At 37.6% G+C, this 23948-nt stretch overlaps 1 protein-coding gene across 4 annotated transcripts in view; it reads left to right on the forward strand.

Moving 5' to 3' along the window:
* ARHGAP24 (Rho GTPase activating protein 24) overlaps positions 1–23948 on the forward strand; it is a 490733-nt gene that overhangs the window by 267491 nt on the left and 199294 nt on the right. Inside the window, exon 1 of one of the 4 annotated variants that reach the window (XM_027599710.2) lies at positions 21770–22020. The exons of 2 other annotated variants lie outside the window; for them this stretch is intronic. The gene's annotated coding sequence lies outside the window, so the exon portion shown is untranslated. Of the gene's footprint in view, positions 1–21769; positions 22021–23948 lie in introns of those variants that run through there. One more of the 4 variants, XM_027599711.2, reaches the window with a different exon arrangement.

Raw genomic sequence — 23948 nt, forward strand, 5'->3', positions numbered from 1 at the left:
CCATTTCTGAGCTCTCTAGTCGGCTCCATTGATCTATGTGTCTGTTTTTGTGCCGGTACCATACTGTCTTGACAATGACAGCTTTGTAATAGAGCTGGAAGTCTGGAATTGTGATGCCACCAGCTTTGCTTTTCTTTTTCAACATTCCTCTGGCTATTCGGGGTCTTTTCTGGTTCCATACAAATTTTAGAATTATTTGTTCCATTTCTTTGAAAAAAGTGGATTATATTTTGATAGGGATTGCATTAAATGTGTAGATTGCTCTAGGTAGCACCGACACCTTCACAGTATTTGTTCTTCCAATCCATGAGCATGCAATGTCTTTCCATTTCTTTGTGTCTTCCTCAATTTCTTTCATGAGTATTCTATAGTTTTCTGAAGACAGATCCTTTGCCTCTTTGGTTAGATTTATTCCTAGGTATCTTACGGTTTTGGGTGCAACTGTAAATGGGATCGACTCCTTGATTTCTCTTTCTTCTGTGTTTAGAAATGCAACTGATTTCTGTGCATTGATTTTATATTTTATATTTTAATATTCAGTAATACTGATGAAACCATATTCAGCAGTCACGATGAGCTAATTAACCTGAGATGTCTGTAGTATTATACATCAAAGTTTTGAAAATATTTCATGACTGACCAAATTATGAATTTTGCTTTTTATACTTCTTACTAGTAAGTGTTTCACTCATAAAATAACTTTTCTTTTATATTGTAATGGAATCTTACAGGCAGGTCTTAAAAACTTGGAATTTTCTCTTTGAGTTTTTCTTTAACTGTAGCATTGCACTCTCCATATGGCAACAGGAATGACATTTTTGTTTTGCTATTTGAGTAATCAGCTTCCAAACAGGAAAAACAGGGAATAGAACCAAATGCCTGTGACACTTACCTTTGGAGCAAGATTTGAAGCCAGTTAAATCATTGCCATATGATATTGTTTGGACTATAATTGCTCTCATAAATGAGATGCAGGAAGAACAGAAGGCCCTGGAGCCAAGAAGGACGGAGCTTGGAAGAGTTCAAGACCCATCACATTAAGGATTCTTACAAATTGTACTCAGAAGAGATCTGACTTGCCCCAAGTAGTTCACACATTGAACAGCCCAACTATGTCTCATGTACATTTTCTGCTTTCCGGTTTTGACAGACGCATATCTTATGTTCCAGTTGCTCTCTGAAAAATATTGCTCAGCTCCCTGACTCTGCCTGTTTTCAGTCATGGATTGGTATTACTACGGCTTATCAATAATTTAAAACAAAAAGGAAAACAACAGTAATGAGATCTCTGTAGGCACTGCACTGTCAAGAGGAAAAATGAAGACATGGTAATGAGGAAAACATTAGTCTGATTACTTTTGGACGGATAAGTTCTCATTCTTTCATGGTGGTATGGAAGCCAAAATTACCTCCCCAAATAGTGCTTCAGATCACAAACAGCTCGGAGAGAGCTAGAGTTCTTTCTAATCTGATTCTCTCTTGTTAGTCCATGCTTCAACAAAGTTAAAGAAATATGCACCCAAATCTTATCAGCGCCACCAAGATAGTCCTGGAGATTATTTCTTCAAGCCTTGTGATGATTTCTTTTTAGTCTCAGTATGTACTGACACCTCTGAGTAGCAGAGAATGTCCTCCCCTTCAATCTCATCCCCAGGAGACCTCATCAGCAACCACCTACATCCCACCCTGGGAGCATGGCATCTTTATTGGCCTTTTGTTTATATGAGTGAATTCTCTTCTCTGTTCCTCCAAGCCAGAAGTTGCAATCACGAGAAGGGGAAAGATAAAACTGAGAGAAAGGAGTCAAAAGGAAACCAATAGAAATTATATTTGGAAACCTGAGTAGACTGAGAGAGGGTATTTTTTTTTAAGATTTTATTCATTTATTTGACAGAGAGACACAGCAAGAGAGGGGGAGTGGGAGAGGGAGAAGCAGGCTTCCTGCCAAACAGGGAACCTGACGCGGGGCTCGATCCCAGGACCCTGCGATCATGACCTGAGCAGAAGGCAGACACTTAATGACTGAGCCACCCAGACACCCCATGAGAGAGGGTATTTTTAAAGGAAGAGAAAACCATGTGGTCCCCATGCATGGGTCACACAAAGAATGCATATGGTATGAAAAATGGGTAAGAGTTTCAGATTAGGCAAAAAATATGGCTCACGGAGATGGCATGAGTTCTCTCTGTGAGAAGTAATGAAAGTGAGAGTGTCAGAAGCAGAGGACATCCACAAAAGCAGGCAGCAGAGATGGCCTCTTTCACTCTGGCATTGCAAAGGTTTGAACCTGCGGGATGCTGGCTCTTCTTTTTCTTGGAAGAGCGTAATGTTCAGTGACCCATCAAATGAATTTAAGGTGTTTGTAGTGAGAGGAAAGACTGAGTCCATAGTAACGGCTGTATTATGATCAACAGTGCTATTTTGTTTCTTCCCCAGAGTTCCTGTTTATGTCTCAGAGCCTTTATATTGTCTTTGCAAGAACTGAGCCAGTTGGCCAGGGGCCATGCTAAAATTGCATTGCTAGTGAGTAGAAATACACCCCCTCAGTGGACACATCTTTCACTATTCTGTTTAGCTCAGTTTCCCATTTGAAATGTCATCTGGTTAGGGGTGAATAGAGAACACCATTTAAGAAAGGATGATTTGCTCAAAATAGTGTCAAATACCAAGTTATGGCATGGAGCAATATCAATATCATTATGAAATTTGAGCCTATTTTTTATATAAAAACTATCATAGGCAGTTACATTTATGCATTCATATTTGACTCTGAGCATTTGTATCATGTCCAGAAAATCATGGTACTCTTTCTATGACATGGAGAAGGAAAGAACAGAAGGTGGTCGAAAGAAGCATCTGAAAGAGAAAATACAATGCCCTGCTGTCAGCCTTCCACTTTTCTCAACCTTCTCTGTATCAAGCCTGATTTACACTAGCAATTATTATTATTAATAAAGCTATGATTTTTGTAAAGATAACAATGCTAAGTACTTTGCATATTTTACCTGAATTATTACTGGAAACAAATCTGTGGGATAGATTATTATGTCTAGCTTACAAATTAGAAAAGTGAGGGGAGCCAAAAGGTTAAAAAAAAAAAATGCCAAGTGTCATGTAACCCGTGACTAAATGAGCTGGGATGGGTCCAGCTCTGTCTGACCCCAAAGTCTACACTTTACTACTTAAGCTCTACTGTTTCCTTTAGAGCCAGAAGCTCCGCCAACAGTGGGCCCACCAAAGAAGAGAGAAGAGATTCCCTATTACACTTAGGCAAAGAATTCCTATGTGCCTAAAATAGAGATTGACTTCATATCATTGGTTTAATTAGTGTCACTGTGAAGATCAGCAAATTCAAAATGCCTTTTTTTACTTTTTTTTAAAAAGGCAAACCAAGATGACATGGTCTAAAACTTGGAGTATTGAAGATTTTTTTTCAAAGCATATGTATAAAATTTAACGACATGATAGCATAAATCTTCCTTTGGATGACTGATTTTACTACTAATATCTAAAATAAAATATTTTGGGGGCGCCTGGGTGGCTCAGTCAGCTAAGCGTCTGCCTTTGGCTCAGGTCATGATCCTGGAGTCCCAGGATCAAGCCTGACCCGCATAGGGCTTCTTGCTCAGCAGGGAGTCTGCTTCTTCCTCTGCCTCCTCACCCCACTCATGCTTTCTCTCTCTCTCCCCCTCACTCTCTCTCTCTCAAATAAGTAAATAAAATCTTAAAAAATAAAATATTTTTGAAGTATCAATTTTGAATCTTGCAGACATTATATCAGTATTTTGAATATATATCCACAGCTAGATTCTTTATAGTTGCAGGAAGCAAGTGGAATAATTTGGTGTACTTATAGCTCCGAACAAATCTGGAGTATAGTACTCATTTGTGATAAATCACTGACATTCTGCTGTGGGGTCAGGCCATTATTTTCTTATGTTAGGAAAAACACAGCATGCAGCAAACCATTATTACATCCAATGTAATATTATTTGCAAGAATGATTAACTGTGGTGCCTGGGGCACTTACATAAACAGCTGTTTCTTGTACTTCCCAGGTAATAAAACCTATTAGTTTGGCAACTTACAGAAAAGCCATTAAATCCATCCAAGTGCCACAGGAATAACTGAGCTCCTTAAGCAGGGTACACCCACCAACAAAAAGAGGCAGGGGGTGGCAACTGAGGAAGAGGCTCAGATGAGAGGTCAGTATCTAACTACCAACCAACCAAGAATAGAGAGGAGCCAAGTGTCTTTCAGGGGAGAGGAGGAACAAGATTATTTAGTCATTTACTCTTGGTTTGTTTGTTCCTTTATTTCTTATCTTAAAATGAAAGCATATGTTAAATACTTCTCTTTTGCCCTCCTGAAATACCCCTGATGGGGTGACAGTCTAAATTGGCAGGAGTCTGTGGTACATGAATACATTACCATCTAAGCAATCACAAACTTAAGCTTCCTGACCAGGCTTGAGAAACTGAGAGAATCTTCCACACTAAAGGCCTTTACAAAATGCAAAAGCAGCAATTAACAGGATTGATATTTACATTAACATTGTATGTAAAATCCAAAAGTCAGCATCCTACATTTTTTGTATCAGAGTATATATCACACTTTATTTCCTCAGTGTTTATTTTCTGTCTCTCCTAATAAATTTTAAGATCCATGAGGAAATAGATTTGCAATTTTTTTTTTAAAAGTAGAGAATTCAGCATCATATGTCATGCAGAACGCCATGGAGTTGAGTAACAACACTGATGGTTTCTTGGAAAATTTATGACAGTTTTTTTTCTTAAATCACCAAAAGTCTAGATGCCGAATTTTCTTTTTCTCCATCTTTTCTTTAATTTGTGCCTCCTCATACTTTATTTCAGATGCATTATCATAAAGAGATATGCTGAAGACATCTGCTTTTATAACTACTGTAGGGTGAGGTCTCTTATGAGGCAACATTTTATTGTTATTCTCCCCTGCAATACTCAGTGCATCAGAATGGAAGAGATTCTATGCAGGGATACTTAAACAATCAATGAAACACATTCCCAAGCAATAATAATGTGATGGAGTCACTGCAATTTGATTAGTGACCTTTTCATTCAGTTCAGAGATAACCTTTATTGATGTCATTAACCAGACGAAATGGTGGTGTGATGCAACCCTTCTTAACTATGGAGCTGGGTATTGATTGAGAAGCAAGATCTGAGATTTTGTTAGTGTCGAGCTGTTTACTGAAACAAGAGGGACATTCCTCTCCTTTTCTCCAGCCACCAAAGTAATTGTTTTGTACTAGCAGCTAACAGAGAGGAGAAACCAAGGACATTTTCTTATTTTTGTTCTGTTTCTATGAACAAAAAGCTGTTTGAGAGAACACTTTCTGAATGCTCACAAAGATGAAGGCATTTGATATTAGCAATTTTGCTGTGGCAAGAGTCCATCCCCTTTTCTGTTACTGTATTTCTGAAGGATCTCTCATTATAGAGCTCCTCATTAGTAGTTTCCAATTATGAAAGCTTTTATTACTTCTACATGTGTTTGTGTTTGTGTTTAAGTAAACGAGGTACACTGATTTTTTGCCCTGTGAAAGACCTATGTTATCATAGGGAAGACCTAGAGATTTTTGCCTGTTGGCCCAAATAACTGATTATCTTTGAAATGTTTAATCTGTATCTGCTTTCACGCAATACAAATGAAATGTTTGTTTAGCCTTTTAAGGAATGACTTCACATAGGAATCAAACCTTACATTGTATTAATTCCCCAGGCTAATGTTTAAATGAAAGTCAATTCTTAAGCTGAATATCTTACACATTCTAGAAAGAGTTTAGTGAAAACTAGGTATTGTTTAAAACTGTGCTTTTCAACTTAATTTGGTGATACTGAATTGAGAATAATTCTGGTTTTGATGTATGAATGGGATTGTGTAGCGAGTGGAGTATTAGAACACGCTTGTGAGTTTGTGAGTGGAATTATAGTTTTTGTTTTGATTGATTTGTGGACTAAGTTCAGAGCATATAAGTGCTATGGATTCAGAATGAGTAATTAATGTTTAGCAAATAAGTAGTAGAAAAAAATGGGTTAAAAGATTTACTAAGGTACAGGTATAAAAAGATTTTTGGTAGGGAGGAGTCACAAAATTCTTAAAGGGAAGTATTTCCTTATTTCCTTAGCTCTCCGACCACAGTAATAGTTTAAATAAGGAACTGTGGACACCTGCTTTTTCTTTTTATTAGGAAGCTTCTGGTATATTTGGAAAATATAATTAAGTAAAAAAATTACTATGTATTTGCAGTTTCAGAAGGACAAAAATTAAAAAAATAACTATAGAAGATAGTGGGATTAGGTAGTAAGAATGGATATGGTTGTTCATTATAAAAATTGAGAATCTGTCATGAAAACTTGTCCAAGTTTAGGGTTCAAAGACAGAGACCAGCTTTTTCAGACAGAAAATAGACACTTTTTTTTTTTTTTAATTCAGTGGCCTCTCTCTTAAAAAACATGAAATCTCATGTACAGCATAGTCCTTGGTAATGAAAAGTCAAGAACAGAGCAGAAATAAATTTACACCCAATAGCATGGAGTTGTTTTTGTTTGTTTGTTTGTTTGTCACCATAAATTTGCTTTTTGTCTACCCTTATGAATTAGGGATTATAGTTTATGCAAACATTAAAGAGGTTGATTGGCTGCACTTTACTATTGAATCAGATTTCTTGTACTTTGCAATCTGTTTTCAGCCTAACATAACATCAACAATGGTAATGCAAAACCAAAATACTTAAAGCCCTGAAGGGACAATTCTTCAAAATAACATTCCTGTTTCCTAATCCTGGATATTGTGATTCAACCATCCTTTTATATATAGAAGAAGAAAGTGGAGAAAGGGGTGGGGGCTGGGAATCAGAGCAGTTAATGGAGACCACAAAAGGAAAGAGAGAGGGGGACAATGGAAGGAAGGAAGGAAGGAGAGGAGAGGAGAGGAGAGGAGAGGAGGGGAAGGGAGGGGAGGGGGGAGGGGAGAGGAAGAAGGAAGAAAGGAAGGAAGGAAGGAAGGAAGGAAGGAAGGAAGGAAGGAAGGAAGGAAGGAAAGAAAGAAAGAAAGAAAGAAAGAAAGAAAGAAAGAAAGAAAGAAAGAAAGAAAGAAAGAAAGAAAGAAAGAAAGAAAGAAGGAAGAAAGGAAGAAAGAAGGAAAGAAAGAAAGAAAAAGAAAGAGAGAAAGGGAGGGAGGGAGGAAGGAAGGAAGGAAGGAAGGAAAAAAGAAAAGATAGGGAAGGAGAGAATAATAAAAATATTGGAAGACGAGTTTGGAATTTATTGTACTTGCATCAATGTCTGGGGTGCAATTTTAACAGAAGAAATAATTCTTTACTCCTTGGCCACTGCAGTACCTCTAGGTCCTTAAAATGAATTATTCTTTCAAAATTAATAGGGTGCAGATCCTTGCCACTCAAAGTGTAACCCTCAGAACAGCAGCTCAACTGGGAACTCGTTAGAAAACTAACTTCCCAGGTCCTCACAGCCACCCCAGAGCCAGATTCAGAATCTGTACTTTGAAGTAGATCCCCATGCGATCCTATGTTTGTTAGAGCCTGTTAGGACAGCAATCTATGGCCCTGTGTCTACTGGCAGAATGTGCACTCATTTCTGTGTAACCAAAGACCACAAACAAAGAAACACAGCGTGTGAAAAACAGAAGAAAAATCTCCCAGGATGAAAGCATAACTAAAAGGAAATACAAAATTCTCCACTTAGGCCAAGTGCTTCCCACTAGACAAGAAATCGTGAATGTCATTCAGTCACTCTAAGTGATGAAAAGCAAAATACACGGAGTCCACTTGCCTTTTTCTGCTCCTCAAATTCAGAGACTTTCTCACAATTTTGATGTTTAACAAGGAGTTTTAAATGGTGTGTTTAACCTTCCTTGATCAAGTCTTCAGGTAATAATATTTTAATGTGTTGATTTTGAATGAATTTAAATGTTTCTTCAGGTTACACTGCTTCCAACTGTCCATTTCTGTATAGATATGTGGGTTTTTTTTAAAAGACTTTATTTATTTATTTATTTGACAGAGAGACACAGGAGAGAGGGAACACAAGTAGGGAGAGTGGGAGAGGGAGAAGCAGGCTTCCTGCGGAGCAGGGAGCCCGATGCGGGACTCGATCCCAGGACCTTGGGATTCTGAGCCAAAGGCAGACACTTAACGACTGAGCCACCCAGACGCCCCTAGATAAGTGTTTTTAAAGACTTTTTGTGTGTGTGTTTGTTATGTCTGTATTATGTGGCCATGATACACACACACACACACACACACACACAAACACCATTCACACATGAATGCTTCATCCCCTTTATTACATGCTCTGAGACCACAGCAGAGGGTCTGGCCTGCCTGTGGAAGACAGAGAAAGCTTATCTGTACGCACCGAAAGCACTGGGGACTGGAACAGAGCATCTCAACAACAATAACAAAACCAACCCTGAGTACCTGGGAGAGAGGAAGAAAAATGACAACTGCTCTTTGGTATATAGATCACCATAGGGGAGCAAGTTATTCAAGAAGAGAGGAAAAAAAAATGTTTTCAGATTTCAGCATTATATTTTATTCAGGGCAATAGTAAATTATTTCTAGCTGATTTTTTAGCAAATGCCAAATATGATTACAGGGAGCAAGAGAGGCTCTTCCCAAACTATGACATTCTTGGTAGGAGTTAAATTCTGTTATCATTGTTTTTGTCTGGCAAATACTTCTCTGCTGTGTGAATTGGAGAGCACAGTGCATGTTTGTATATATAATGCTATGCTGCTTGCATTTTTAACATTTGTTTATAATGTAGCCTTTGGAGGTAGCTGTTGATGAGAAGAATTGCTCTAAACTTGAAAATCTTAAGATACTCTGAGAGTACAGCCAAAGAAATGTACCAACTCCTGAAGAATTGTCTTTGCTCTGAAGGAAAGACAGTGTTCTTTCAAGGTGGGGAGGGTGTCAAAGCGATGCACCTTCACAGTCTCAGAGAAGAAAGACTGTTTTGCTGTAGCTGCCTTGTTAACTGAACAAAGGGAAATGAGTTGGCATGACAACCCACAAACATTACACGCTATAGCGAAATCATAACAAAAATAAAATAATTAAAAACAAAAAAGAAAGACACAAACCAATGAGAATAGCATGCCAAATAAAGATGGAAAAAAAATCTAACGATAGGATAAAGACAAAGTAGAAATTTAAAGCCCTCCGTAAGTACCCAATGCTATAAAAGAAAACGCATTATCTAAAGAAACCATGAATTCCGTAGATGAACTCTAAGACAGAATAGTAAACAACACAAAAAAAGTGCTTCTGAGTTGGGGAGGCAAATTGAGAACTTAAAAAGACCTTTATAAGTCTAAGTGAGTTAGAATAAACTTAGAATCAAGAAAGATAGCAAGAGAACTGTGGATGAGATCACTGGTATGAAGGTAAGAAATACTTGAAATAATTGTGGTGAAAGCAGAGGAGAGACACAGAAATTAGAATAATCAGTGAAAAGATGACAGACAAGAAGGAGATAATCGGGATCCCTGAAGTGCAAAAAACCAATACATGGACTAGGAAAAATATTTAAAGACATAATGGAAGAACAAAGTAGAATAAAAGGAGTACCTGAAACTGCAGATTAAATGGGCACATTGAATTGACAGAAAACATAGGATACCTGGGAGCACCTGGGTGGCTCAGTCAGTTAATGTCATCCTTCAGCTCAGGTCGTGATCCAGTGGTCCTGGGATCAAGCCCCACATTGGGCTCCCTGCTCAGCAGGGAGCCTGCTTCTCCCTCTCTCCTGTGCTCATGCTCTCTCTGTCAAATAAATAAATAAAATCTTGAGACAAACAAACAAACAAACAAAAACACAGGATACCTGGTCAGATGTTTGTTATCTAGCATCAGGGGAGAAAGGAAAATTCTGGTGGCATGGATGGTAAAATCAAGTTACATAGAAGGGAAAACAAAACAAAGCACAAAGGACTATCTCAGACTTCCTCACAGCAATTTTGAGTGCCAGAAGACCCTGGAAGTTGTGAGGATACTAAAGGGATATAAATAAAAATGTATCCAGGCAAGTGGCAGTAGGAGGATATTCTCAATTATACAATGCCTATGCCTTCTCTAAAAAATTGCTCAAATGTGAACTTAGTGAAACCAAAAATAATCAAAATAAAAAACTCAAGAATGGGAATGTGTGATAAAGTTCTAACAGTGACATTGTATTAATTTAACGATAGGACTAAAATTAAACAGCTGATAAAGACAGGGTTATAGAACAGAAAGCAGATATAACTATTTTTTTAATTTATTTTTTTATTTTTATTTATTTATTTGACAGAGAGAGACAGCAAGAGAGGGAACACAAGCAGGGGGAGTGGGAGAGGGAGAAGCAGGCTTCCCGCTGAGCAGGGAACCCGATGCGGGACTCGATCCCAGGATCTTGGGATCATGACCTGAGCCAAAGGCAGAAGCTTACTGACTGAGCCACCCAGGTGCCCCCAGATATAACTTTATTCTTATTATTTTGTGAGTATTAATATATAATAAAAATGTAAGAGAAGATGAGAGGGGAAATGGGAGGAAGTATAAATGAAAAAAATATTTTTTTCTTTTTTTTATTATGTTATGTTAATCACCATACATTCCATCATTAGTTTTTGATGTAGTGTTCTATGATTCATTGTTTGTGTGTAACACCCAGGGTTCCATTCAGTACGTGAGAATCTCCCATATTTTTTAACTTGATAATCCAATCACATCGTAAAAGCTCCAAACATAAGATCCAAAAAAATAAAAAAATAAAAGAGTCTGTGTGTGTGTGTGTGTGTGTATATACACATATATTTAAAAAATATTTTTTTTTCTAGCTCTGTGTGGTAAGGGGGTCTGGAAGCAGTGGCATGAATATTCAGCACTTGGTTTCTAAATGCTATTCTCCATTAAAATAAATCAAGGTGGAAAGTGATTTAAGTCTGAGATAGGGAAAGTATAGTGAAGCCTGACACAGCATGTTGCACCAGAAATAAGGCAGTGTTCAAAGAATGATGGTGACATAGCAAAAGGACAGAGGCGCCAGCCTGAAAGGTTCTCATTGGCCAAATTTGAAATAACTTGACCATTAGAGTACATAATAAAAAATAGACCAATTTAATAAACCATTTTAATAAATTAAAGTCCATAGATTACTTATTAACCTAAATAAATAAATGGGTGTGATAGGAAAGCTCTTTCTTACAATAGAATGCCAACTAATAAATATAGAAGGAATGAAAGAGTTAGAACAGTCTAAAAATAATCTATCTGTATCTTTAAAAAAGTTCAAGATCCATAAAGACAAAGAAATGTTGAGGAAATGTTCCAGGTTAAAGGAGAATATAGAAAAATGGCACTAAATGCAATGTGTGACTATAGATTCAATCCTGAAATGGAGAAATAATAGCTATAGGACATCAGTGGGGCAACTTATAAATGTGAATATGGACTGTGGGTTGGTTAGATGAATAATATTGTATCAGTGTTAAATTTCATTTTTGAGAATTACACTGAAGCTACGTAAGAAAATATCCTTGCTCTTGCGAAGTAAGCACTATGTGCTTATAAAAGTATACATTGTCTCCAACTTACTCTCAGTGATTCAGAAAAAAATAATGTGCATGTATATAGATTGATAGATGGAGATTGGTAAATCTAGGTAGGGGGCATATGGGTTTTGTGTGTGGTACTCTTACAATCTTTCTGTAAGTTTAAAATCATGCCAAAATACAAAGTTACAAAAACATAATGATGCCTCATGCCTTTATTATAGCCCTTCCAACTTTATACAATTATTTCTGTTTGTGTATCCATCCGATTAAAAATGGGCCTCTCCAAAGTTTTTCACTGAACAGCATATCCTAATGTATGTATGTTTCATTCATATATTTATAAACTATACACACACACACAACTAGGCCTAACATTTCACTGGAGAACACAGATCTCAGTCTTTGTTCATCTTTTCTAACTACACTCTCTAAAAACACTCTCTCTTCTGGCAATCTAATCTGTTCTTTTATCTTGAAATTTCATCTACTTGCCAATAACCAATGAAGTTTAGAGAGTAGAAGCACTCTAACATTCCACAGTGAATTCCAGTGCCGCCTCTCCCTTACAGGGAGATAGTGAAGTGCAGTCTCTCATGGGAAGATAGTATGAAAATGGATGATGATAGGGGCACCTGGGTGGCTCAGTTGGTTGAGCGACTGCCTCCGGCTCAGGTCATGGTCTCGGGGTCCTGGGATCGAGCCCCGCATCGGGCTCCCTGCTTGGCCAGAAGCCTGCTTCTCCCCCTCCGACTCCCCCTGCTTGTGTTCCCTCTCTCTCTCTCTCTCTCTCTCTCTCTCTCTCTCTCTCTGTCAATTAAATAAATAAATAAAATCTTAAAAAAGAAAAGAAAAGAAAATGGATGATGATAGATTCATTGTGAAGAAAAAAATCAGAGTTGAAATTCATTACAAGACCAAGGAATTACCCAGTGTAGTTTCCAGGCTGAAAAAGAATATATTGACTAAAATTTCTAAGAAAAATCAAATGATTTTTCTGGATAAACTAAAACTGCCCATAATTATCTTACCAGTTCCACAGGGGCTAGCTAAAGGCTGGCCTGTGGTAATGGGGTTTTTGGTTTGTTTGTTTCCCAGAAAGGCTATGGGAATAATGCACTGGCATCTCTTAATCTCAGACACTGTACATTCAACAGGCCAACTGACATTATACCCAATAAAGTGCTGATTAAAATGATGAAGGAGATACTGCAGAGACCAATTTATGATGAAGGAGGGGATCTATTCAAGTCAGACTTTTTATGGCTTAGTGGTCATATAGCAATGATGAAAACACAGTATTCAAGTTTGAAACAGATACATTCTCACGCAGAAGCGATGATTACAAGACATTCAAAGAAGCAATTCTTGACACCTGGTACAAAGAGGAATGGGTACTAGGAATGTCAATTCTTAGCGGTTATTTCCTGGCAGCTTCTCCCACATTGGTGAGATTATGGTGTTTGGTGTGATTCATCCATTCATTCAGATCAATAAACATTTATTAGGTACTCATTTTGCTAAGCGTCTTCACTGCCAGTAAGATATTGCACTTATTTTTTTTAGCCACCTGATAAATTGTACAGATAAATCCAAGTGCTTAAGGATGGAAGAGAGAGACTTTATGATGGGAAAAGAAGACACATGTATTATTATACTTGCTTGCTTGTCTAAAGATGAACAAATTTAATAACTGTGCCAAATATTAAAGGAAGATGTTTTCTTTTTCAAGACCAGATTTGTGGATATGCATGTGTATGTATGTGCATAAATATACATGTATGTGAAAAAAGAGATAATCTGAATGGATGCAGAGTGAATTGTTGATAATGGTTAATACTTAAGAATAGTATTGGAGGGGTGCCTGGGTGGCTCAGTCGGTTAAGTGTCTGCCTTTGGCTCAGGTCATGATCCCAGGGTCCTGGGATGGAGCCCCATGTCGGGGCTCTCTGCTCAGCGGGAGTCTGCTTCTCTCTCTCCCTCTGCTTGTGGCTCCCCCTGCTTATGTGCTCTCTCCCTCTGTCAAATAAATAAATAAAATCTTAAAAAAAATAGTATTGGAGAAGATTGAGTGAGTGGCTAAGAATCTTAAATTTTACATTACATACTTTTTTTATTGCATGTAGGCTTTTTTATAAAGAAGCATATTAACTTTCTGCACTGAAAAATAATCAAAATAATATGAGGAACAAAGTCTGGCTTCCTTATATTTGGTTACATTAAAGTTTGAGGTCCAACAGCAGAGGATTGATGGGCCACCTGTTTTCATTATTTTCTGAACCACACTTGTGTATCTAGGGACTTGTCAAAGATTACAGACCAGGGAGATGCCTCCTTTATTCATTTCCAACAGTCTTATATAGTAAATGTGGATTCATTCTTTCCTCGTGAAAAATGACAATCACTTTACACTTCCAGAAGAAATCCTTTTTTGTATAAACTCAGAAAGCTTGATCCTTTGTGTGTTTTGAGCGCCCAAATAAGCTGAATATTTAAAAATTATTAAGCACCATGTGGTTCGGCATTTTATATCTGATGACTTTTCTCCTAAGAAAATTTTAATAGTCCTCCTATTATACACTAAAAAAATGAAACGTCTCCCCACTGCCTATTTTATATTCTCAGAAGTCTTAAAAAAATTATTACTGTTACCATTACAATTGTTTCAGCAATAACTGGCTGTTTTAATTTCTTTATGATGCAACAGATATCTTCACAGACATCACAGATAAACATAAGGAATTTAAAACATATGGGAGATAATTATCTCAGAGAATAGTCAAATTTCATATCCGAAAGATCTTCCAAGGTAATCTTCCTAAATCCTCTCATTTTATATAGGAGAAACCCAAGCCTCAGTGAAGTCAAGTGTTTTGCCCAAGGTCACACACAGCTAGTTGCTGACAGAACCAAGGTTGGAATCCTAATTAATTTTGGCTGATATCTCCTCTCTCTCCCTGGGCATGTTTGCTTCCTACACTGTGCCCATCCTTCCCTTTGTCTAGCCTAGGAAGGACTCTTGCTATGTAAGGAAGGATGTCCTAAACTCTGGAAAGAATTCAGGAGTGGGGCGGGAGAGTGGACTGAGATTTGATTCAGTTTGGTGTTTATTAGTATTGACTCACTGATGGTTAATACATTGAAAAATAAAGTCTGTGCTTATTTTTAAATAATCAAAATAGCTAGGAGCACCCATCTATACCAACATATTTATATTTTATGGAAAATATTTATATGAATACATTATATAGGAGACTAAACACTGTATACCTGTTATCTGTGACTATCTTATAATGAAGGGTCATTTTTCATCTTTATGTATCATTTTCTAATAAAATAAACTATGGAACTAAATTAATTATTATACCTCAAATGGTTTAGTTGATTTGGCCTTTGTATATCTATTAAACACCTTGTCCAAGTTATGTTAGAATTCTTGACTTTTCTTATCTTGCCTCACTTTAGGGACCAGTTACTCTAAAACCTATGACCTCATTCTTGATACTACCATCTCCTGAAGGTCAGGTTTAATGTCAACCTCTAGGTAAGGTGATGTACATCCATGTTTGCCTATAAGAGTCCTGGTTTTTATCTGCTATCCTGTTGTAATTGATAATAGTGCCTCCTTTTACCCTCAAGAGTCAAGTTTTGGATACTAAATTGTATGGTTATCCTACCCATAATGAATGTAAAATATGCTAGAGAAGGAACTTTTCTCCTCCAACTTTAAGGCAAATCTCAGCATTTTCTCCTGCTTGAGCTATGTCTGCCCCTTCCTATTTTCAGTGTCTTAAGAATTGTACCTCCTGCCTTCCAAGATTTATTGAAACTGATTTATCTTTCAAACACCATTCTACTCAAAACTCAGTATTTGACTTGATTGAACTAGAGTATCTGCCAAGTCCACTTTCATTTTGGTTTCAACTGGCCATCCTAGTATAGTGTGAATAAATCTTCCAGGCTTAAAAATATTAAATTATCAACAGGAATTTGATGAAGGATTTGTGCTTTGCAGGGTAGCTAAATGTGTTGTTCCATAGAAACAACACAAATCCAATTGTTTGTGTGTTGGATCTCAAATTAAAACATGCTCATCCCTGGAAAGCCTAAACAGTCCTGCCTAAGGAATCTTTTAAGATACTGCCAAATTATTATTCCAAACAACTTCTTTAAGTCTAAGAAGTGTCCAAAATGTATGATCTCAAAAGGCCAGGCAATTTAGTGTAGAGAATATGGGTTTTGTAGTCAGATGGACATGAGTTCAAACGTTGCTATCACTTTCAAGTTTGATCCTTCCATTCCCTCATCTGTGAATGGGGAGAGCTTACTTATATAATGAGAACTTACTACATTTCCAGGCCGTTCTAATACTGGTTACATTTTTCTGTAATGATTTTATAGAGGTTTTGGAAGTGATTTTGGCTTACTCACATCTTCCTACCTGTGAGAAAATGTAAATATCTTTTGGTGCCTCTCTTTAGGGTCTCTCTGTCCCGACTGCCTAATTTCAGACCATCACAATGTCTTATTTGAATAAAGAAACAACCTCTTAAGTAGTCTAGTCCTTCAGACCACCTGTCCCTAAATTCTTTCTCCACTTAGCATTCTTAAACCAAACTATCCCCTGTTTAAAATTTTTCAGTAGCTCCCCCATTGCCTTCGGGATAAAAAACAAATTCCTAAGCCCTTTGCCTATATTTCCTTCTGCATATTTCATCTATTAGTCTATGTCTTTCATTCAACATTCCAGCTCTATAGAAATTCTTGAAGTGACCCAAGTGTGCCCTATCTCCTGCCTGGAATGTTAATCCTCTCCCTCTCCTGCATTGAGAATGTGCCTTGTGCCTTGGTTTCATCTTCTCAAAAAAGGCTTCTTTGCTCACTTCCCATCTTTTTTTTATTTTTTTTAAAGATTTTATTTATTTATTTGATAGAGAGAGACAGCGAGAGCAGGAACACAAGCAGGGGGAGTGGGAGAGGGAGAAGCAGGCTTCCCGCGGAGCAGGGAGTCCAATGTGGGACCCGATCCCAGGACCCCGGGACCATGACCCGAGCCGAAGGCAGACGCCTAACAACTAAGCCACCCAGGTGCCCGCTCACTTCCCATCTTGATTCCATGATGCTTTCATGTGCTCTCTGGTAATGTTGTGCTGATCTCCCCCATAGTCTGTAAATTTCTCTCACTTCCAAAGGGTAAGCCTCCTGACATCGGATTTTGTCTTTTTCTTTATACCCAAACACAGCACATTATTTGGACTCAATAAATCTGGCTTTCAGTAGATTGAAGGAAAGAAGGAAAGGAGGAAAAGAAGGGAGGAAAGAAGAAATTTTACCTTATTTTCCTGGAGAAATTTGTATTATGGATAAAGAAATCCTATCCCCTGAGATAACAAGGAATAATTACATAAACCTCATTACCTGGCATGGACCCTTGTTCATAGAAGACAATTATTAAATATTTGTAGCTTTGATTCACTGACTCACTAAATGCCCCGTATGTACTTAGATTAACATGCAATCAGTACCAAAGGAAAAGGGCACTTCTTTCAAAAATGATTTTAAATGATGTTATTTGCTATCAGACTGCAGTAGTGTTCAGACAAGAGATTTCCTCTACCTTGGTGTATCAGGGGCGGGGTGGGGGCAGCTGCCATGGTGTTTGGGGGAAGTCATTTTTTACAAACAAGGATCCACACTCTCTCTGCCCGCCATCACACCAGCCACCTTTCTGATATGGTGGGACCCGAAGTCTGCTAAACCAGTCACATTATCCCACAGTGTGTCTGAGCCACAGGACCCAGAGAGGCTGACTCATGAGAACAGGTAATTAGGAAGCAGTAGGACATGAGATAGGAGAGGAAATCTAATTTACAGCTTGCTGGAGAGCTCTGAGTCAGCGTGGAGGAGAACCGAGATGGAAGATTAAATTATCTGTGAGCTCACTTCTCTAAAATTATTTAGTCTGTTCCTTTTTTCATTTAGAAAACATATGCTGTGAATGCAAGGATTTAGCTCCTGCTTCTGAAGAATTGGCAGCTGAGAGCAGTTTCTTGAAACCACCTGGAAAGGATAGAATTAGCTTTGGGATATCTGCTCTTCCAATAAGGGCCACGACTATCGCGTTCAGGAAACGGAGATGTCCGGAAGCTCTTAGGACCTCCTAGCAGCTCAAGGGTATATGCTGGCCTTTGTGTTAACCAAATTCAAGGGTTTCAAGGCACCATGTATAGATGCAGCCTCCTAGAGCCCAGCAGGGGCTCTTTCCTTATTTCCTGCAATGCCTAGCTGCTTGAGCCACAGGGAGACTTGCAGAGTGCAGTCACTTGCAGAAGTAGATTAGTCTGCCTTCATGCTTGTGGACTTCTGTTGGATGTTTGTTGACTGAGGAGTAGTAACCCAGGCAACAAATATAATTAATTCATTCAAGAAATATTGGTCAAATACATATTCTACAGTAGATGCTGTTCTAAATACTAGAGCTAATGTCATTTAAAAAGCCTAAATATTGTTTCCGATCTTACTTATAACTTCCAACACATTTCTGATTTATAAAACTTATTCTAGAGGAAACACAGTAAGCATACTTAAACTGACTAATTAAATGAATGAATAAATGCAAAAAGAACCCAAGATAATTTCAGATAGTGGTAAGTGCTATGAAGAACAATTAAAACAGAAAAATGGGTCAGAGAGTGTGTGTATGTAAGGGGTGGGGGAGTTGATCAGCTAGAGTAGTCAGGAAATCTTTTTTTCTGGGGCGGTAACATTTGAAATGAGTCTTGCGTTCTGATTAAGTGGTAGTTCTGCAAAGATGTGAGGGAAAAACATCCTAGACAGATGGAAAAGCAGGTTAGGAAGTCAGAAAGATAAACAGGGGTGAAATTATGTGAGGCCTCGGAAACCATCATTAGGCATTTGGATTTATACTGCAAGCAGTGGGAAACCATTGCAGGGATGAAGCAGGGGAATGATGGGAAACTAGTAGAGGCCATGAAATGGGATAATGGGAAACCACTGGAAGGTGTGAAGCAGAGGAATTATGGGAAACTATCAGCCAATATAACGAGGGGAATAATTATCCTGGCTGTTGTGAGGAGAATGGCTTTTGAGAGGAGACGGGCAACAAAGTAAGAATGAGCTTGAATTGAAGAGAGTTGATGCTTGAGATTTTTATGTGCATGGTTCCCTGGGACTATTAAAAATGTCCATGTATGATGTCTCCTCCCAAGCACAGAATATTATAATCCAGTAGCTGTTCATGCAGTCACTTCCCTTCACTGCTATGACAAAATTGCTCTCTGGGATTCTTTAGTAAAAGCCTTCCTCTAGTGTTACTCTAAACCTGAAAACTGAGAGGAGATCAAGAGTTAAGAGAACTCTTACTGTCTTGCCTGTGTTAATATAGTCTGCCCTGTATTTCACCTCTGCTGTAAGTACCTCTCCCATCAGTGAAATTCAACTCCACACATCCAGGCTTCATAACACAGTAACTAGTCCCCACTAAACTATGCTAGGATTCTAAGATCCAGAGCATGCCCAGAGTAGGGCAACCTGGAGTGTGTCCAAGGGACCTAAAGATAGAGGAACAATTTTTTTTAATGGTTGTATGTCACTGTGTTATTTTAGATTGTGTTCCAATTCACATATTGACAGCACATACTTCCCTTCCAATGGGGAGAAACAAGCCATGCCATGAATTACAAAGTACATTTCGAGGACCAATTTCCTGTTGCTGGCACTGGTCACCAAAATTGCTAGTTCCCTCTTTGCTTAACCTATTTTGAGAGACTTTGGTTCTTGCATTTAATACCTATAATCTGTTGTCTGTGGCTCAGCCCCACTTCTGTTCCAAACAACCTGTTTGTATGTGACTTTTCTTTACACCTTCCTTCCTGAGTCCGGTCCACAACCCTGAATCACGTCCACAACCCTGAATCACCCTGACTCATTCCATCTAAATCTCTGTCTCTCCTCACAGCCTACCTCTCTTTCAAGGCTTACTCAGATTTCCTTCCTGTTCCTTCTAATAGACAAAAGGCAAAATGTTCAAATTAAAAATAAAGTTTAAGAAGTAAAAGAAAAATGGGGAATACTCTTAGTAAACCCAAGTCAAATGTATCAGAGTGTCAGACTCTAATCATACTTGACCTATTAATGTTATATGTAAATGTAGATGTTGATGTCTTTGGATTTATCTTTGCACAGAGCTCAGTTAGACAAAATTAATTGAGAATGGAAGGAGATTCGGATCCTGCCATTGTGTCAAAAAGTATAAAGTATGGTTTACAAGATTTCTTTCTCAATTTTTATGTATTCTGAATCAGTTGCTTATTTGTCATGATTAGAAAATTGATACAGAACCTATTAATTACTCAACATTTTGGAAAATATGTTTCAAAAAATAAATTATTACTTAAAAAATATACTTTTATAATTACTTAGTCACATTGTACTGTTTTCTTCCGAAGATCAGGGCAAGGGTAGATGCAATATCATTTTATTTTATTTATTTTATTTTTTATTTTTATTTCTAAATTATGTCCAATTAGCCAACAATATCATTTGAAGAAAGGTAGATGGGCAATGTCAAAAGCAAACTGAATTTCTGAACTAAAGAATGTATGGCAATTTGAAAATGAGTTTTGAAGGGTCTGAGCATTTGCTAATTGTGTCTTTAAATTGTAGCTTGTGATGTAGATTTGCCTTTAGTAGTTTAGGGAATCAAATCAAATAGAAAGATGAATAGTGCCCAGAGAAATTTCAATGTGGGCCATTTCAAATTTTGACTTACCTGACCCTAGGATGGGTGTTGTTGAGAGTGGGCAACTCAATGGAGAGAATGTAAATAAATATTGGGCACATGCTTATAATGTGAGAATGGATAAAAAGATAGTTATAGAAAATTAGCCTTACTTCTTAAGTAAGCCCTTTGATTATATTTGACAACTATGCACTTATCTAAAAAAGTTATTGCTTGTTACTATATTCCACAGGGAAGGATGGGGTAGGTTTATAAATGTTCAATTAATATTTTTTAAATAAGTGCATGAATGAATGAATGAATGAATACATTTTAGAAAGGAAAATTTTAAAAAATATAGTAAGAATATCACTCCTTCAGTCAGAGAAAAATAATTTATATATAAGTAGGAAATTTTACATGAAAGACACCAAAGAAAAATTAATGTGCTGCTCTTTTATTTAACAAAAATATGTAATCAATAATAACAATAAATTTGCATGTGTGGTAAAAAAAAATCTCTACAAATTGGAAATAGGGACCTGTGATAATAGTAATGTGTTTCTAATTCAATATCATTGATATTGGGTAGAAATATGAGGGGCGCCTGTGTGGGTCAGTCGGTTAAGTGTCTGCCTTCGAGTCAGGTCATGATCCCAGGGTCCGGGGATGGAGCCCTGCATTGGGCTCCCTGCTCAGCATGGAGTGTATTTCTCCCTCGCCCTCTGCCTGTCCCCTGGCTTGTGCTCTCTCTTTGTCACTCTCTCTCAAATAAATAAATAAATAAATAAAATATTAATAAAAAGAAATATTAAAGATTAACAGCTGTCATAGCACCATCCCTTATAGTCCTTTATAAGGACTAAGGGATGTCAGCATCCTGAAACATAAAAATACTATGGAAAATCAACAAAGGTTAAGATTATTTCCCAAATATACAAGAAATTGGGCATTGTAGAGAAACTTTCAGTATTAATGATTTCAAAGTGGAGTAAAATGTTTTTTCTGAGAACAGATGGTGCTCACATTGTAATTGTGTTACTGTTCTCTGCCAACTCCTGTGGGTATTATACAAGGATACACGAGGAAAAGGTAAACTATTTCCCTTTGGGTACACCACAGTAGTAGAAAGAGCGTTGAGTTGGCAGTTGTGAAACCTGGTAAATATTCTTAGCTGCGGAATTAATTAGCTATGTGAATGACCTTGTACATATCATATTTTCTCTGGGTATCAGTTTCCTCATCTATAAAATGAGGGCATTTGGCTAAATTATATTTAAGATCCTGATACACTTTCTGTGGTTCTTTTTTTTTTTTTTTGTCTTTTTCCAAATGCTCAACTACTACATTATTTAAGGTATATTTCCTGGTTCCTTTTTTTTTTTTTTCTCTCCCCTCTGTCTCTTTCTTCAATATAAGGGATAGGAGGACACTGACTAAGTCTGAGGGGCGGGAGGAGGAAGAAACTTAGCTACAGGAAAGGTTTATATCCCTCTCTACAAGAAAACTTAAATATAGCTACTACAGCTTTGAAAGGAATGGTTTATGTCCAAACAGCATTTTCCAGACAAGCTCTGTACTTTTTTGCCAACAGAATTAACTTTAAACTGAACGCAGTAGACAGTTAAACAAGAGTCGGCACTGGAAACAGCTGTGAGTAGACAAGACCAGTTACTTATAAGGTACTGTTTTTTACTCATTGAACTCTCCTTCAGGGTTTATTTGCTTCGGGCACAGGGCACAAATACTCCGTGGTCATTTGACCTTTCCCCCCACCTCGCCTCTATTCTGAGAGAAAACACACTCTTTAAAATACCTTAGCTTCTTCGCTGTATTGTTTTGTGGCTGTTGATGTTTAAAGCTACTAGGATTGGGGTTTGTTTTGTTTTGTTTTCAGGAACCTGATGGTCGTTTTTGTTATTTTATTTTGCAAACTTTGTCCTTTTTCGTATCTTGTCCTGGATGGTTTTATGTTTTGTTGTTCACGTCGCATAAAGAAAGATATGCTTTAATATTATGGAATGTGCAGAATGCTCTTGATTGAGGGGGAGGGATAGGCTAATTCATCTTCGACTGGAAGTATAGAGCCAGGATAGAGCCAATCAGATAGGAGGACCAAGACCGAGCAGCTCCAAGCACTTTAAACGGACTCGGGAAAGGCTCACTGACCTCATCACAGCTTGGTGGATCTGACCTGGAAAACATACAATTTTGAATTAGGATTTTACCTTTAATCTCCTTCTATCGTTAATTGTTCATTTTAACACTCCTTCCCTTCATTTCCACTTATTTAAAAAAAAATTCTGGCAAGCCTTTTTTTGTTTTTAATTTTCCTATAAAGTTTATCTTCGTTAAGCTCTTCCCTCTTAAATGGACATTTCCAAGATCTCAAATCACTGAGCTATGGAAGCTCTCAGAGCAGAAGAGAAATAGCCCAAAAGGGCAGTGGGGTGGACACCATGATCTAAAGTGTCACTCTTTCCCCGGAGGCCTGACTAGTTAATAGATAATTCTGGCGGCTGGTCAATAAACGAGGAATGAGACAATTAAGGAGCTCCACATTTGTGGACTTCCCCAAAAGTGAAGCTTACAAGTTTACCACGGAAGAAGTCTTAGAAAGAATGTAGCCATTTTTGGATTGTTAACTTTCTGAAATCCAGTATATATTTTGAGATCTCTCTGGAGGGAACTAAATTCAATTTAACTTTCTCTTAATTACCCAGCCTTCTCATCATGGATATACATTGTAGATAATATTGTAGATTCATTGTAGATATAGATATTATTCAATAATGTAATGATACATTGGGGGCCTATTTTGTGGTATGTAAGGCTGTTACATCTTATGTCAAAAGGTCCCGTAATCACTATGCTTTTTTAAATTGTATTATTTGTATAGGACTTTTTTCCTCCTGTGTTCAGCATCCATGTGGAAGTGTGACTTTCTTATGGGTGCGGACAGTTTGCATTCTTCTAACAACTCCCTTCAACCTCAACCATGTCTTTATAATTATTATTTCTTTTATGCTATGCCCAAGAAAACTAGAAAAAAAAGTTTATAAAAAAATTATGGAAGGAATGAGAAGCAGTAACTTTATCTGAGGGACCAAGAGATTCTCTTATGAGGAAAGTGCACGTGCCAAAGTGCATAGACTCAGTGACATCTATTTTAGGTGCTCAGGGGACTTTTGGTTTGCATCCAAGTTCTTAGTTGTGTTCTGTAGGAGAATTTGCCATGGAAGGGACTTTGGGATAAGGAAGGCATTACTACATCAGACACAGAGAGTGTTGTTTGTTCTCCTTTTTATAAAGTTCCTGGAGGTATGTGTCAAGGAATCAGTGACTAACCACATCTCAAGGGGCAGACTTAATATTAATCAAGTACTAAGTATTTTATTTTGGTTCCATTTACACATAACGCTTATTCACATACTGCAGGGTGGGACACCGCATCCTAATGCTTTGTAGGAAAGGGTTAGGGAAGGGGACAAAATATTCAGCTTCTAGTCCATGCAGTTCTTCTGTGTGGAGATTATGCTTTAAGGAGAAAACATATATTTTTCAATTGTCTCAATAATATCTTGACTTCTTTAATTCTATCCTCACTTAC

The sequence above is a fragment of the Zalophus californianus genome, chromosome 2, assembly GCF_009762305.2.
Source record: "Zalophus californianus isolate mZalCal1 chromosome 2, mZalCal1.pri.v2, whole genome shotgun sequence".
Lineage (NCBI taxonomy): Eukaryota > Metazoa > Chordata > Mammalia > Carnivora > Otariidae > Zalophus > Zalophus californianus.